General features: G+C 37.7%; 1 protein-coding gene across 1 annotated transcript in view; it reads left to right on the top strand.

Moving 5' to 3' along the window:
- DMD (dystrophin) overlaps positions 1–14,107 on the top strand; it is a 2,123,648-nt gene that overhangs the window by 708,185 nt on the left and 1,401,356 nt on the right. The gene's annotated exons all lie outside the window — the stretch shown is intronic.

Below are 14,107 nucleotides of genomic sequence, written 5' to 3'. Positions count from 1 at the left end.
TCATCAAAATGTTATACTTCAAAGTCATTAATAATTGTCATAAGTTATAACATATTTGCATTTTCTGGATAGGTATGTATTACATTACCATAACTAAAAGATGCCCGGCCTTTTTCAGTATTTTTTTATAAAAGATTGTTTACTGGTTTTATTCCCTACTGAGACATTATAGTTTCATCCTTTGCAATAGGGATTTTTATTAATTTAATAAGAGCTGTTTCATCTTCAGGGACATTATCAAGGCTTTGATTTTTCGACTTCGACTTATAAACATCCATTTTTGGTATATAATTGGCAATAGTTTGTGAGGGAATTTCTAACAGGCAGAGTGAATATTCTGCAGTGGGCACGCTAAAGAAACAGGTATTCTGAATGTTAAATAATTTTAGCTATAGGAATATCACATGTGTGGATTCACTCTGCTTTATCTTTCAAGCATTTGATTTCATGAATTACAAAATCTATTAGATTTTTACAAATACAACACTACCACAGATACAAGGGAATACCTGCCGTGGGGTTGGAACTTTTGGAGAACAAAAAAATCTTCTTCTAGGAGAAAAAATTCTATTTTTTTAGGCTGCTTGAAGGGGAGAGAGAATTTCATCAACATTTCTCAGAGTTGACTGTTTATAAATGGGAAAGTTATTTTAAATTTCTTATTGGCTTTCTATGGTATTCTGTTATAAGCTTAGTAACGGACTATTATAAATAGTTTCAAGAAAAGGGAATTATGATTATATTGTTAATGTTTTAGTTTTAAAATTAAACTGAAGGATAACATGTAGTAGAAAATAGCAAAATATCTTATTTCAGAGTATACTTATTCAAAGGTATATTCTTTGTTATAATTTTTGAGGGAAATTCTACAAGTAGAAAATTACTTAGAGAAGATGAACTCTAATTACTTTTCGGAGTTCATGTGACATACTCGACCACTGAAAGTATGAATCACCTTGGGTAGACATTTTATTAGCTAATTAAAAATTTTTTATCTATCTGAATAATCTACTTAACTGTTTGCCATCCTATTTCTGTGTCTTAAAATAGCTTTGATCAAGCAGGAAAATTGAATTCTAGCATTTCCAGACTATAAATTTAAAAATTTCCTGTTATCATATGGTTACCTAGAAGCAATTTGCATTTAATCAATAGTGTCAGCAATGAGAGACTGAAAGTGCTAAAAAAAAAATGTACACTACTGTATGAGTGGTTTTCTGATGCTTCGTTGAGTCACCTTTATCAACTTCTACTCTCATATTCTGAAATAAAAACATCATTCTTAATTGCCTACTAAAATAGGACATGAAATGATTTACCTAGACATTTCCTTCAGGCTAAATATAATGTATATGTATTTAAAAAATCCTTGAGAGAAATACATTGTAATGATGATGGATATGCAGTTTAGACATACATTAATTTTCTTGCTTCTTCACCTGTCAGTTTATGTAGGTTATTTTGAACACATGGGAGGCCTATCTCATGAGCTTGAGTGGTATTAATTCATTTTTAGGCATTCATTAAAAATGGCTAAATAATACCTCCTCTTTTTTTTTCTTTCACTTGAAGTAATAAATGAATGAAGGAATCAAGAACTTTCAGCCAATTAGAATATCCTAGGACATTATCACTTCAGTTTTATATACTTTTAAATCTAGCAAAAATTTTCCTTCTCTATTAACCATGTGTTTTATCCATATAATTAACATAATACACTTTTTTAAAAGTTGAGTTCTAGGGGACATATCTACTCAAAGTGTGGTCCCTGGACAACCAGTATTGGCATCATCTGTGAGCTTCTTAGAACTGTAGGATTGATTTCAGGCTTGATAAATCAGAATTTGCATTTAAACAAGATCCACAGGTGATTCCTATGTACATAAATGTTGGAGAATCAATACACAATGGGAGACTTTACCAGACTGCTAGGTGTTCTTCACTCATTCTGTTAATGTCGCCATAGTTCAGAATTTCCAGTTGACTTAACAGTTATAGCTACTCAACTTCTTGAACTAAGCACATGGTAATGTAAGTTAGTAATTAAAACATCAAAACAAGCTCTTCTTACCCCAAGGTGATTTTATACCTCTACAATGTTCTCCTGAAAAGCCTTCCTACTAGCCATTAAGGTCAACAGGCCTTGGGCTCTTCCTGGAACTTACACTTGCTTACACCCATACCAAATCAACTTTTCACCAAGTTCTGTGGGAAATCTTCAAGCCAATTAATTCTACGTTTCCCTTATCTCTATTACCTGTGTTTGCCACCGAGAATATAGGAACCTCTATTCACCTGTCCTTTCTTGTATCCTCGTCTCTATGCTCTTCTGTACTCTTTCCTTCTCACTTTCTCTTCACTGAGTGTGCTTTCTCACACTCATTCACTGTGCACTCGGAAACCCTTCTTCCAAAACAGACTTTCTCTCCTGTATACCCGTTTTGTTCATATATATGGAATTTATTGGGTTGGCCAAAAAGTTCGTTCGGGTTTTTCTGTAAGACAGGGAAAAAGCCCGAACGAACTTTTTGGCCAAACCAATACTTTTACCCTTAAGATCATCACGAAGACTAATGACTCGCTCCTCCACTCCTTTAGAATTGCTAGTTTACTCACTTCTCAGGGTCACTTCCAAAGGCACCACCCTTAATGTAAAACTACCTCTTCCCTTGTGTATCATGCCAAGTGGCCATCTGTCATTCACCAATTTATTCTGTTATTTTCTCTTTGAAGACTTTGGCATCAGGTTCACAATCTCCTTCACCCAAATTATGCCTTTATCCTTAAAAATCTCAGCCCATGTGGGCTATCTTGCTGTCTCCAAAAGCTTCCATTTCCCTCATGTCCTCAATTCACCTACCCACTTGCATTAACAATGCTATAGATGTTTCGCTGCCAGACGTTACTCCATTTCGGAAATACCTCACTTGAACAGACTCATCAGTAGCTCTTCCTAAGCTTTCCATACTTCCCTAGTAAATTTTCTCAACTTTTCTTAACTATTATTTCAAGTTTTCATGGGTCTCTTAAACTTTTCCCCACCATTTACAGTAGGTGACTTTCCCTCTTACTTTAGTTAAAATAATCTCTCTTAAATTATGTGTATTTGTGCTCATGGTCTCTTTCTTTCCCTCTGCCTTGGTGGAAGAGACTGTGTTTTGGCTCATTAGGGCTGATCTCGGGGGGTGTGTATTCAATATCTTCACTGTCTGTGTCCTCAGGAACGTGCTTCCATTCAGCTACACATCCATTTCTTCAATGTCTCCCTATTTTCTGGGTCTTTATCATCAGCATTTAAACAGGCTGTCCTATCCTATAAACACATATGTGAATATTTTTGTGCCTTATTTTCTCAACTTCTCTGCAGGACTAGACCCTATTAACCTCTTAGTCCTTCATGAAATTCTTTCCTCCTTTGGATTATGGAATACCACTCTCTATTGTTTACCTTTTTAATGTTTTTGCCCTTTTGTTCCATCTTGTTTTTCCTTTAATATTGAAATTCTGTACAGTTCTTCCCTTGTTTTCCTCTCTAGATTATCCTCATTACTTCCCATTCAAATAGCATCTATTTTCTAATGACTCCCAAATGTGTATCTTTAGCTCGTGTCTCTCCCTTAAAGCTCAGTCCAATATATCTAATTGCTTAATAGACAAAATTAATTGAATGTTTGCCTGCAAACTTAAACTTCAGTCTCTCTCCAGCCCTCCTTTATTCTTTCTTTTTACTTTTCTTCTTCCAGCAACCTCATCCAGAAACCTAAAAGCTAACTGGGTCATCTAGATTTTTTTCCTACCATTCACAAGTCTACCCTTTGACAAGTTCATTTAATCTCATTCCCTTAACAGCTCTTGAAACTGTCCAATTCTCTCTATTCCCATCACCACAACCCTGACTAAAGCTAATATCATGGCTGACTTTGGTTTAAGATGACAATCCCTAGCTGGTCTTCACTGCCACTAATGTTGTATTACTTTAGAAGTTTTCACATCACTTCTGCCAGAGTGAACTTACTAAAACATAAGTAGTATCCTGTTATGCCTCTGTTTACATTCATTTGAGAAAGAAAAGAGCAGCCGCTGAGACCCAGGAGCCGGCTTGGCACTACAGTTAGGCCTTGGAGGTGCTAGATGCTGTACCAATGCTCGCAGCTAGTCTGTAATGTTCTCATGTTGAATATGACAAACAACTCAGAATGCTCACCTAAGACAAGGCCACTCCACAATCATGATGGATCACGACAAAAACGTGACCATTGTGTAATTATGTCTCAATACAGTAAAAAATACTAACATTGTCCAAACCACCCAAAATGACCAGATATCCCTCCTCTTCACTAATATGACAGATTATGCACCTTTACTAATCATGGCTTTAGCCTCTCTACATTCTTTCTGCCATCTAGATATGAAGATTTAAGATAGCCAATCATAGAATCACCTCCACTTCCTTACAGCGTCTAATTAAAGGCAAAGCCTTGCTTCCTTGACCACCCACATCACCTTACACAAGCCCAAACCCTATAAACTATTTGTAACATCCTCTTAGAGACATACCCCCATAGTTCCCTATCACATGCCATGTCTCTTGTTGCAACTAGTAAATCAACTTAACTTTGTTCATCTACAGGCAGGTTCCTGGTGGCCTTTGACTGAAAGGCATTGGCAAAGTCACTGTCTTCATGTTGCCCTTATGCAGACTACCATGACCTAATTCCTTTCTACATATCCAAACTGATTTCTCGCCATTGTTACATTGATTATATTGTTGGTTTCTAGAAACTAGGGACTGGAACTTAATCTGTTTGGGTTTTGTTTGTTTGTTCGTTCGCTTTTGGTTTGGCTTAGTTTGGTTTTGGTATACAGTGTGTAACATAGCACCTGGTATTTAATCCAATTAATGTTTGATTATGTGAATAAGTGATTTTTTTTTCAGTTCTGCAGGCACGTTTTAAGTCAGGCTCTGCTACCAATATGAAGGATATAACAACTTCTGAATAAACATTTGAGTGAATAAATTACTTTTTTCTGTCAAAGGGTAAAACTTCATTATAGAATCTTAAGTGAATAGAAAATTAATTGCTTCTATAGTCAGAGTAGGACTCTGGGGGATGTGGAACTTACTTTCATATTAATTAGAAAAGATGTCATGAAAAGAAGAGGCCTTTAAGAGATGCCGGTAAAGAAGGAGGACAGGAGGTCATGAGTGCTTTTAATCAGCTTATTAAAGAACTAGTAAACTTCTCTTTCCTGTATACTTTGCTTAAAACTTAATTATGTTTCTTTTTTTTAATAATACAACTAAATTGCCTTTTTTGATCAATTATCTTATTTTTTGAATTATAATTTACATACAATATTATATTAGTTTCGTGTGCCCAGCATAGTGATATGAATTGCCTTTTATTTTGCACTTGAAGTTATACACTTTAGAATTCATAACTTCCTGATGATCTCTCAGAATTTTCATGAACCCATTATATATTTGAAAATGTACAATACATTGCTCATGCAATGGTTCACTCATGCCTTTACTTGAAGTTATGTGTACTAGATACTTTAGAATCTGAGTAGTAGCTTCTGAACATATGATCATATACGGAATATATACTGAGTAAAGTATTTTTCTCTGTTCAGAAAAAATAATTTCAAAACTGCGTTCTGTTATAAAATATATACTTTTACAATTAAAAATATTATATCCATATTATACATATGTATTCATACACATACATATATGATAAACAGAGATACATAAGGAAATAGGCACACATACAGAAAAGCTGGATGAGTTTCTAGAGGAAGAAAGATTATAGAAAGATCTTAATGTCAAGGGCAGACATGTTTTCATGAACAAGGTGATTTTAAAGAGGTTGTCTTAGTTATCGGTACTTAATGCTTTAAGAAGCATTGTACCTGGCAGGAAAAATATTTGGAGCCTTTCATGAAATAAGTTTCTGTAAAGTAGTGAGGGCTAAAATCTGGCTATAGATATTTGGACTAACATTGAAGATGAAATGCATGGAAGAAAATGGGTGTCATCGTTGAAGAACATTCAGATATTTGTGGCCTTGAAAACAAGGGGGAAGCTAATATATATATATATATATATCAATAAATAGAAAGAGTTGGAACCATGGAAGAGGAAGAAAGACTGAAAATGTTGAAACATTTGAAAAACATCTGAGAAAAAAGTAATCCCCAAGTTTCTGAGACCAGTAAAGTGTTGTTACACTTATTTCCTAGTGGATAACAAAACATCCCCACATGTCAGCATAGCCAAAGATTTTGCACAGTCTGGAAATACAGGACAACTTAATTAGGGTACTTGAAAATACTGTAACTCTCTACTTGACAAATGGGAATACTTGTTTATTTGCTACTGAGTGCAAAGAATGCTGGTTAGTACCATAGTCAAGAAACATTCCCTTCTCTTTTGTTCAGTATCAAGTCTACATTTTACAATCTCCAATATTAATTTGGATCGTGATAATGCGGCTTTAGTTTCTTCCTTATGAGATCAGTGTCTCTGTTGCCTTGGTATTTCATTCCATTTCTGTTAAATTCAACATCTTCTAGCCTTATGATTTTATGTTGCTTTTTTATGAAGTCCATGATATCTCAGTGAAGATGCCAGAATTGTTTCCTGAACTTTTGTTTGGTAGACCGCTGTTGGGAGTTTATACTCCCTCTAATTTTTTTCAATATGATATATTTTTTTTATTCTGTAATAAATGTTACAAGTACCATGTTGGGGTTTTTTTCCCCTTCGTTTTCTCTTCCTCAGCCAAGGCAGGATTCTATTAAGTTTTGACTTAATGAACTTTTGCATGGTACTACTTGTTTTCTATTTGGGTCATTGTTTATTCCTGTTATCAGGACTACATAACAATCCTGTTGGAGAGTGAGTTGTGCCCAACTCTCAATCTCATCTGGAGTTTCCAGGAGACTTTCATTGAATCCAACTTTACTTTCCTCAGCTTGTAGCACCTAAACTCATGGGCTGGTTCTGTGACCACTGTATGTATAACTACCAGGATTGTTACACATGTACACCTTCATAGAGCTTTTGAACTGTGGGTGAAGTGGGAGAGACTGTAGTATTTTTTTTTTTTTTTGCTTTACACCTGAAACATTTTATTTTATTTTTTTTTAATCAGTCATCAATTTTATACACATCACTTTATACATGTCAATCCCAATCGCCCAATTCAGCACACCACCAACCCCACCCCACCACAGTTTTCCCCCCTTGGTGTCCATACGTTTGTTCTCTACATCTGTGTCTCAACTTCTGCCCTGCAACCGGGTTCATCTGTACCATTTTTCTAGGTTCCACATACATGCATTAATATACGATATTTGTTTTTCTCTTTCTGACTTACTTCACTCTGTATGATAGTCTCTACATCCATCCACGTCTCAACAAATGACTCAATTTCATTCCTTTTTATGGCTGAGTAATATTCCATTGTATATAGGTACCACTTCTTCTTTATCCATTCGTCTGTCGATGGGCATTTAGGTTGCTTCCATGACCTGGCTATTGTAAATAGTGCTGCAGTGAACATTCGGGTGCATGTGTCTTTTTGAATTACGGTTTTCTCTGGGTATATGCCCAGTAGTGGGATTGCTGGGTCATATGGTAATTCTATTTTTAGTTTTTTTTTTTTTTTTTTTTTAATTTATTTTATTTATGGCTGTGTTGGGTCTTCGTTTCTGTGCGAGGGCTCTCTCCAGTTGTGGCAAGCGGGGGCCACTCTTCATCGCGGTGCGCGGGCCTCTCGCTATCGCGGCCTCTCTTGTTGCGGAGCACAGGCTCCAGACGCGCAGGCTCAGCAATTGTGGCTCACGGGCCCAGCCGCTCCGCGGCATGTGGGATCTTCCCAGACCAGGGCTCGAACCCGTGTCCCCTGCATTGGCAGGCGGATTCTCAACCACTGCGCCACCAGGGAAGCCCTATTTTTAGTTTTTTAAGGAACCTCCATATTGTTCTCCATAGTGGCTGTATCAATTTACATTCCCACCAACAGTGCAAGAGGGTTTCCTTTTCTCCACACCCTCTCCAGCATTTGTTGTTTGTAGATTTTCTGATGACGCCCATTCTAACTGGTGTGAGGTCATACCTCATTGTAGTTTTGATTTGCATTTTTCTAATAATTAGTGATGTTGAGCATCTTTTCATGTGCTTCGTGGCCATCTGTATGTCTTCTTTGGAGAAATGTCTATTTAGGTCTTCTGCCCATTTTTGGATTGGGGTGTTTGTTTCTTTAATATTGAGCTGAATGAGCTGTATATATATTTTGGAGATTAATCCTTTGTCCATTGATTCATTTGCAAATATTTTCTCCCATTCTGAGGGTTGTCTTTTGGTCTTGATTATGGCTTCCTTTGCTGTGCAAAAGCTTTGAAGTTTCATTAGGTCCCATTTGTTTATTTTTGTTTTTATTTCCATTACTCTAGGAAGTGGATCAAAGAATATCTTGCTGTGATTTTTGTCAAAGAGTGTTCTTCCTATGTTTTCCTCTAAGAGTTTTATAGTGTCCAGTCTTATTTAGGTCTCTAATCCACTTTGAGTTTATTTTTGTGTATGGTGTTAGGGAGTGTTCTAATTTCATTCTTTTACATGTAGCTGTCCAGTTTTCCCAGCACCACTTATTGAAGAGACTGTCTTTTCTCCATTGTATATCTTTGCCTCCTTTGTCATAGATTAGTTGACCTTAGGTGCGTGGGTTTATCTCTGGGCTTTCTATCCTGTTCCATTGATCTATGTTTCTGTTTTTGTGCCAGTACCATATTGTCTTGATTACTGTAGCTTTGTACTATAGTCTGAAGTCAGGGAGTCTGATTCCTCCAGCTCCGTTTTTTTCCCTCAAGACTGCTTTGGCTATTCGGGGTCTTTTGTGTCTCCATACAAATTTTAAGATGATTTGTTCTAGTTCCGTAAAAAATGCCATTGGTAATTTGATAGGGATTGCATTGAATCTATAGATTGCTTTGGGTAGTATAGTCATTTTCACAACGTTGATTCTTCCAATCCAAGAACATGGTATATCTCTCCATCTGTTGGTATCATCTTTAATTTATTTCATCAGTGTCTTATAGTTTTCTGCATACAGGTCTTTTGTCTCCCTAGGTAGGTTTATTCCTAGGTATTTCATTTTCATTGTTGCAATGGTAAATGGGAGTGTTTCCATAATTTCTCTTTCAGATTTTTCATCATTAGTGTATAGGAATGCAAGAGATTTCTGTGCATTAATTTTGTATCCTGCAACTTTACCAAATCCATTAATTAGCTCTAGCAGTTTTCTGGTGGCAGTTTTAGGATTCTCTATGTATAGTATCATGTCATCTGCAAACAATGACCGTTTTACTTCTTCTTTTCCAATTTGTGTTCCTTTTATTTCTTTTTCTTCTCTGATTGCCATGGCTAGGACTTCCAGAACTATGTTGAATAGTGGTGAGAGTGTACATCCTTGTCTCGTTCCTGATCTTAGAGGAAATGCTTTCAGTTTTTCACCATTGAGAATGGTGTTTGCTGTGGGTTTGTCATATATGGCCTTTATTATGTTGAGGTAGGTTCCCTCTATGCCCACTTTCTGGAGAGTTTTTATCATAAATGGGTGTTGAATTTTGTCAAAAGCTTTTTCTGCATCTATTGAGATGATCATATGGTTTTTCTCCTTCAATTTGTTAATATGGTGTATCACATTGATTGATTTGCATATATTGAAGAATCCTTGCATCCCTGGGATAAATCCCACTTGATCGTGGTGTATGATCCTTTTAATGTGTTGTTGGATTCTGTTTGCTAGTATTTTGTTGAGGATTTTTGCATCTATATTCATCAGTGATATTGGTCTGTAATTTTCTTTTTTTGTAGTGTCTTTGTCTGGTTTTGGTATCAGGGTGATGGTGACCTCATAGAATGAGTTTGGGAGTGTTCCTTCCTCTGCAATTTTTTGGAAGAGTTTGAGAAGGATGGGTGTTAGCTCTTCTCTAAATGTTTGATAGAATTCACCTGTGAAGCCATCTGGTCCTGGACTTTTGTTTGTTGGAAGATTTTTAATCACAGTTTCAATTTCATTACTTGTGATTGGTCTGTTCATATTTTCTGTTTCTTCCTGGTTCAGTCTTGGAAGGTTATACCTTTCTAAGAATGTGTCCATTTCTTCCACGTTGTCCATTTTATTGGCATAGAGTTGCTTGTAGTAGTCTCTTAGGATGCTTTGTATTTCTGTGGTGTCTGTTGTAACTTCTCCTTTTTCATTTCTGATTTTATTGATTTGAGTCCTCTCCCTCTTTTTCTTGATGAGTCTGGCTAATGGCTTATCAATTTTGTTTATTTCTCAAAGAACCAGCTTTTAGTTTTATTGATCTTTGCTATTGTTTTCTTTGTTTCTATTTCATTTATTTCCGCTCTGATCTTTATGATTTCTTTCCTTCTGCTAACTTTGGGTTTTGTTTGTTCTTCTTTCTCTAGTTCCTTTAGGTGTAAGGTTAGATTGTTTACTTGAGATTTTTCTTGTTTCTTGAGGTAGGCTTGTATAGCTATAAACTTCCCTCTTAGAACTGCTTTTGCTGCATCCCATAGGTTTTGGGTTCTCATGTTTTCATTGTCATTTGTCTCTAGGTATTTTTTGATTTCCTCTTTGATTTCTTCAGTGATCTCTTGATTATTTAGTAACGTATTGTTTAGCCTCCATGTGTTTGTGTTTTTTATGTTTTTTTCCCTGTAATTCATTTCTAATCTCATAGCGTTGTGGTCAGAAAAGATGCTTGATATGATTTCAATTTTCTTAAATTTACTGAGGCTTGATTTGTGACCCAAGATGTGATCCATCCTGGAGAATGTTCCGTGCGCACTTGAGAAGAAAGTGTAATCTGCTGTTTTTGGATGGAATGTCCTATAAATATCAATTAAATCTATCTGGTCTATTGTGTCATTTAAAGCTTCTGTTTCCTTATTTATTTTCATTTTGGATGATCTGTCCATTGGTGTAAGTGAGGTGTTAAACTCCCCCACTATTATTGTGTTACTGTTGATTTCCTCTTTTATAGCTGTTAGCAGTTGCCTTATGTATTGAGGTGCTCCTATGTTGGGTGCATATATATTTATAATTGTTATATCTTCTTCTTGGATTGATCCCTTGATCATTATGTAGTGTCCTTCTTTGTCTGTTGTAACATTCTTTATTTTAAAGTCTATTTTATCTGATATGAGTATAGCTACTCCAGCTTTCTTTTGATTTCCATTTGCATGGAATATCTTTTTCCATCCCCTCACTTTCAGTCTGTATGTGTCCCTAGGTCTAAAGTGGGTCTCTTGTAGACAGCATATATGTGGGTCTTGTTTTTGTATCCATTCAGCAAGCCTGTGTCTTTTGGTTGGAGTATTTAATCCATTCACGTTTAAGGTAATTATCGATATGTATGTTCCTATTACCATTTTCTTAATTGTTTTGGGTTTGTTTTTGTAGGTCCTTTTCTTCTCTTGTGTTTCCCACTTAGAGAAGTTCCTTTAGCATTTGTTGTAGAGCTGGTTTGGTGGTGCTGAATTCTCTTAGCTTTTGCTTGTCTGTAAAGCTTTTGATTTCTCCATCAAATCTAAATGAGATCCTTGCCAGGTAGAGTAATCTTGGTTGTAGGTTCTTCCCTTTCATCACTTTAAGTATATCATGCCACTGCCTTCTGGCTTGTAGAGTTTCTGCTGAGAAATCAGCTGTTAACCTTATGGGAGTTCCCTTCTATGTTATTTGTCGTTTTTCCCTTGCTGCTTTCAATAATTTTTCTTTGTCTTTAATTTTTGTCAATTTGATTACTATGTGTCTCGGCGTGTTTCTCCTTGGGTTTATCTTGTATGGGACTCTCTGCGCTTCCTGGACTTGGGTGGCTATTTCCTTTCCCATGTTAGGGAAGTTTTTGACTATAATCTCTTCAAATATTTTCTCTGGTCCTTTCTCTCTCTCTTCTCCTTCTGGGACCCCTATAATGCCAATGTTGTTGCATTTCATGTTGTCCCAGAGGTCTCTTAGGCTGTCTTCATTTCTTTTCATTCTTTTTTCTTTAGTCTGTTTTGCAGCAGTGAATTCCACCATTCTGTCTTCCAGGTCACTTATCCATTCTTCTGCCTCAGTTATTCTGCTATTGATTCCTTCTAGTGTAGTTTTCATTTCAGTTATTGTATTGGTCATCTCTGTTTGTTTGTTTTTTAATTCTTCTAGGTCTTTGTTACACATTTCTTGCATCTTCTTGATCTTTGCCTCCATTCTTATTCCGAGGTCCTGGATCATCTTCACTATCATTATTCTGAATTCTTTTTCTGGAAGGTTGCCCATCTCCACTTCATTTAGTTGTTTTTCTGGGGTTTTTTTCTTGTTCCTTCATCTGGTATATAGCCCTCTGCCTTTTCATCCTGTCTGTTTTTCTGTAAATGTGGTTTTTGTTCCACAGGCTGCAGTATTGTAGTTTTTCTTGCTTCTGCTGTCTGGCTTCTGGTGGTTGAGGCTATCTAAGAGGCTTGATGGGAGGCTCTGGTGGTGGGTAGAGCTGACTGTTGCTGTGGCGGTCAGAGCTCCGTAAAACTTTAATCCACTTGACTGTTGATGGGTGGGGCTGGGTTCCCTCCCTGTTGGTTGTTTTGCCTGAGGCGACCCAACACTGGAGCCTACCTGGGCTCTTTGGTGGGGCTAATGGCAGACTCTCACGCCAAGGAGTACTTCCCAGAACCTCCACTGCCAGTGTCCTTGTCCCCACGGTGAAACAGAGCCAGCCCCCGCCTCTGCAGGAGACCCTCCAACACTAGCAGGTAGGTCTGGTTCAGTCTCCCCCAGGGTCACTGCTCCTTCCCCCAAGTCCCGATGCACACACTATTCCGTGTGCACCCTCCAAGAGTGGGGTCTCTGTTTCCCCCAGTCCTGTCGAAGTCCTGCAATCAATTCCCACTAGGCTTCAAAGTCTGATTCTCTATGAATTCCTCCTCCCATTGCCGGACCCCCAGGTTGGGAAGCCTGACGTGGGGCTCAGAACCTTCACTCCAGTGGGTGGACTTCTGTGGTATAAGTGTTCGCCAGTCTGTGAGTCACCCACCCTGCAGTTTTGGGATTTGATTTTACTCTGATTGCTCCCCTCCTACCGTCTCACTGTGGCTTCTCCTCTGTCCTTGGACGTGGGGTATCCTCCTTGGTCAAGTCCAGTGTCTTCCTCTCGATGATCGTCCAGCAGCCAGTTGTGATTCTGGTGTTCTTGCAAGAGGGAGTGAGAGCACGTCCTTCTACTCTGCCATCTTGGTTAATCTCTCCTACACCAGGCCGAAATCAAGGTGTCATCCAGGGCTGCAGTCTCACCTGGGCTCTAGGTCCTCTTCTAAGCTCACTGGTTATTGGCAAAATTCAGCTCCTTGTAACCGCAGAACCGAAGCCTCAACTACTAGAGTCCATGTGGCCTTCTCTACAATGTGGCAGTTTGCTTCTTCACGATAAACAGGAGAATCTCTCTCGAGACTGTAGTATTGTATATGGAGGCATGATGCTATGATAGACCTCACTTTATTATGCATCTACTATGTACCAGACACTATTCTAGGCACTGCAGATAGCATGAAGAAGGAAATGCAAAAGGATACGTGACCTTATACAGTTTATATTCCTGTGGGCAAGATGGAAATTAAGCAGATTAATATGTAAAACATATAGAATGTTAGTGATAAATGCCAAAGATGAAAATGAAGGGGGAATGAGAGCTAAGGAGTGTGTGTGTGTGTGTGTGTGTGTGTGTGTGTGTGTGTGTAGATAGAGTGGCAGTAGAAGGCCTCACTGAGAAAGTGCCATTTAAGTAAAGATCTGATGAGGAATTTACAAATACCCGAGGTAGGAGCATTTAAGGCAGAGAGAAGAATAAATGCATAGCCCGAGGAGGTAGGAGTGTGCCTAGAGTGTCAGAGAAAAAGAAAGAGTGTGTCTGGGGCTGAAATATCAAGGTGTTTAGTAGCAGAAGAGGTCAGAGAGGCTAAGGAGATTAAGGTCAGGTGAAGCCATGGTTAGGCTTTGAGCTTTTACTCAGAGTGAGAAGGGAAGCTTTTGGAGAGTTGAGCTGGCTTTCCCTGTCA

Source organism: Balaenoptera acutorostrata, chromosome X (assembly GCF_949987535.1).
Source record: "Balaenoptera acutorostrata chromosome X, mBalAcu1.1, whole genome shotgun sequence".
NCBI lineage: Eukaryota > Metazoa > Chordata > Mammalia > Artiodactyla > Balaenopteridae > Balaenoptera > Balaenoptera acutorostrata.
The sequence above is the reverse complement of the archived record's forward strand: the minus strand, read 5'-3'. Positions and strand labels throughout refer to the sequence as shown.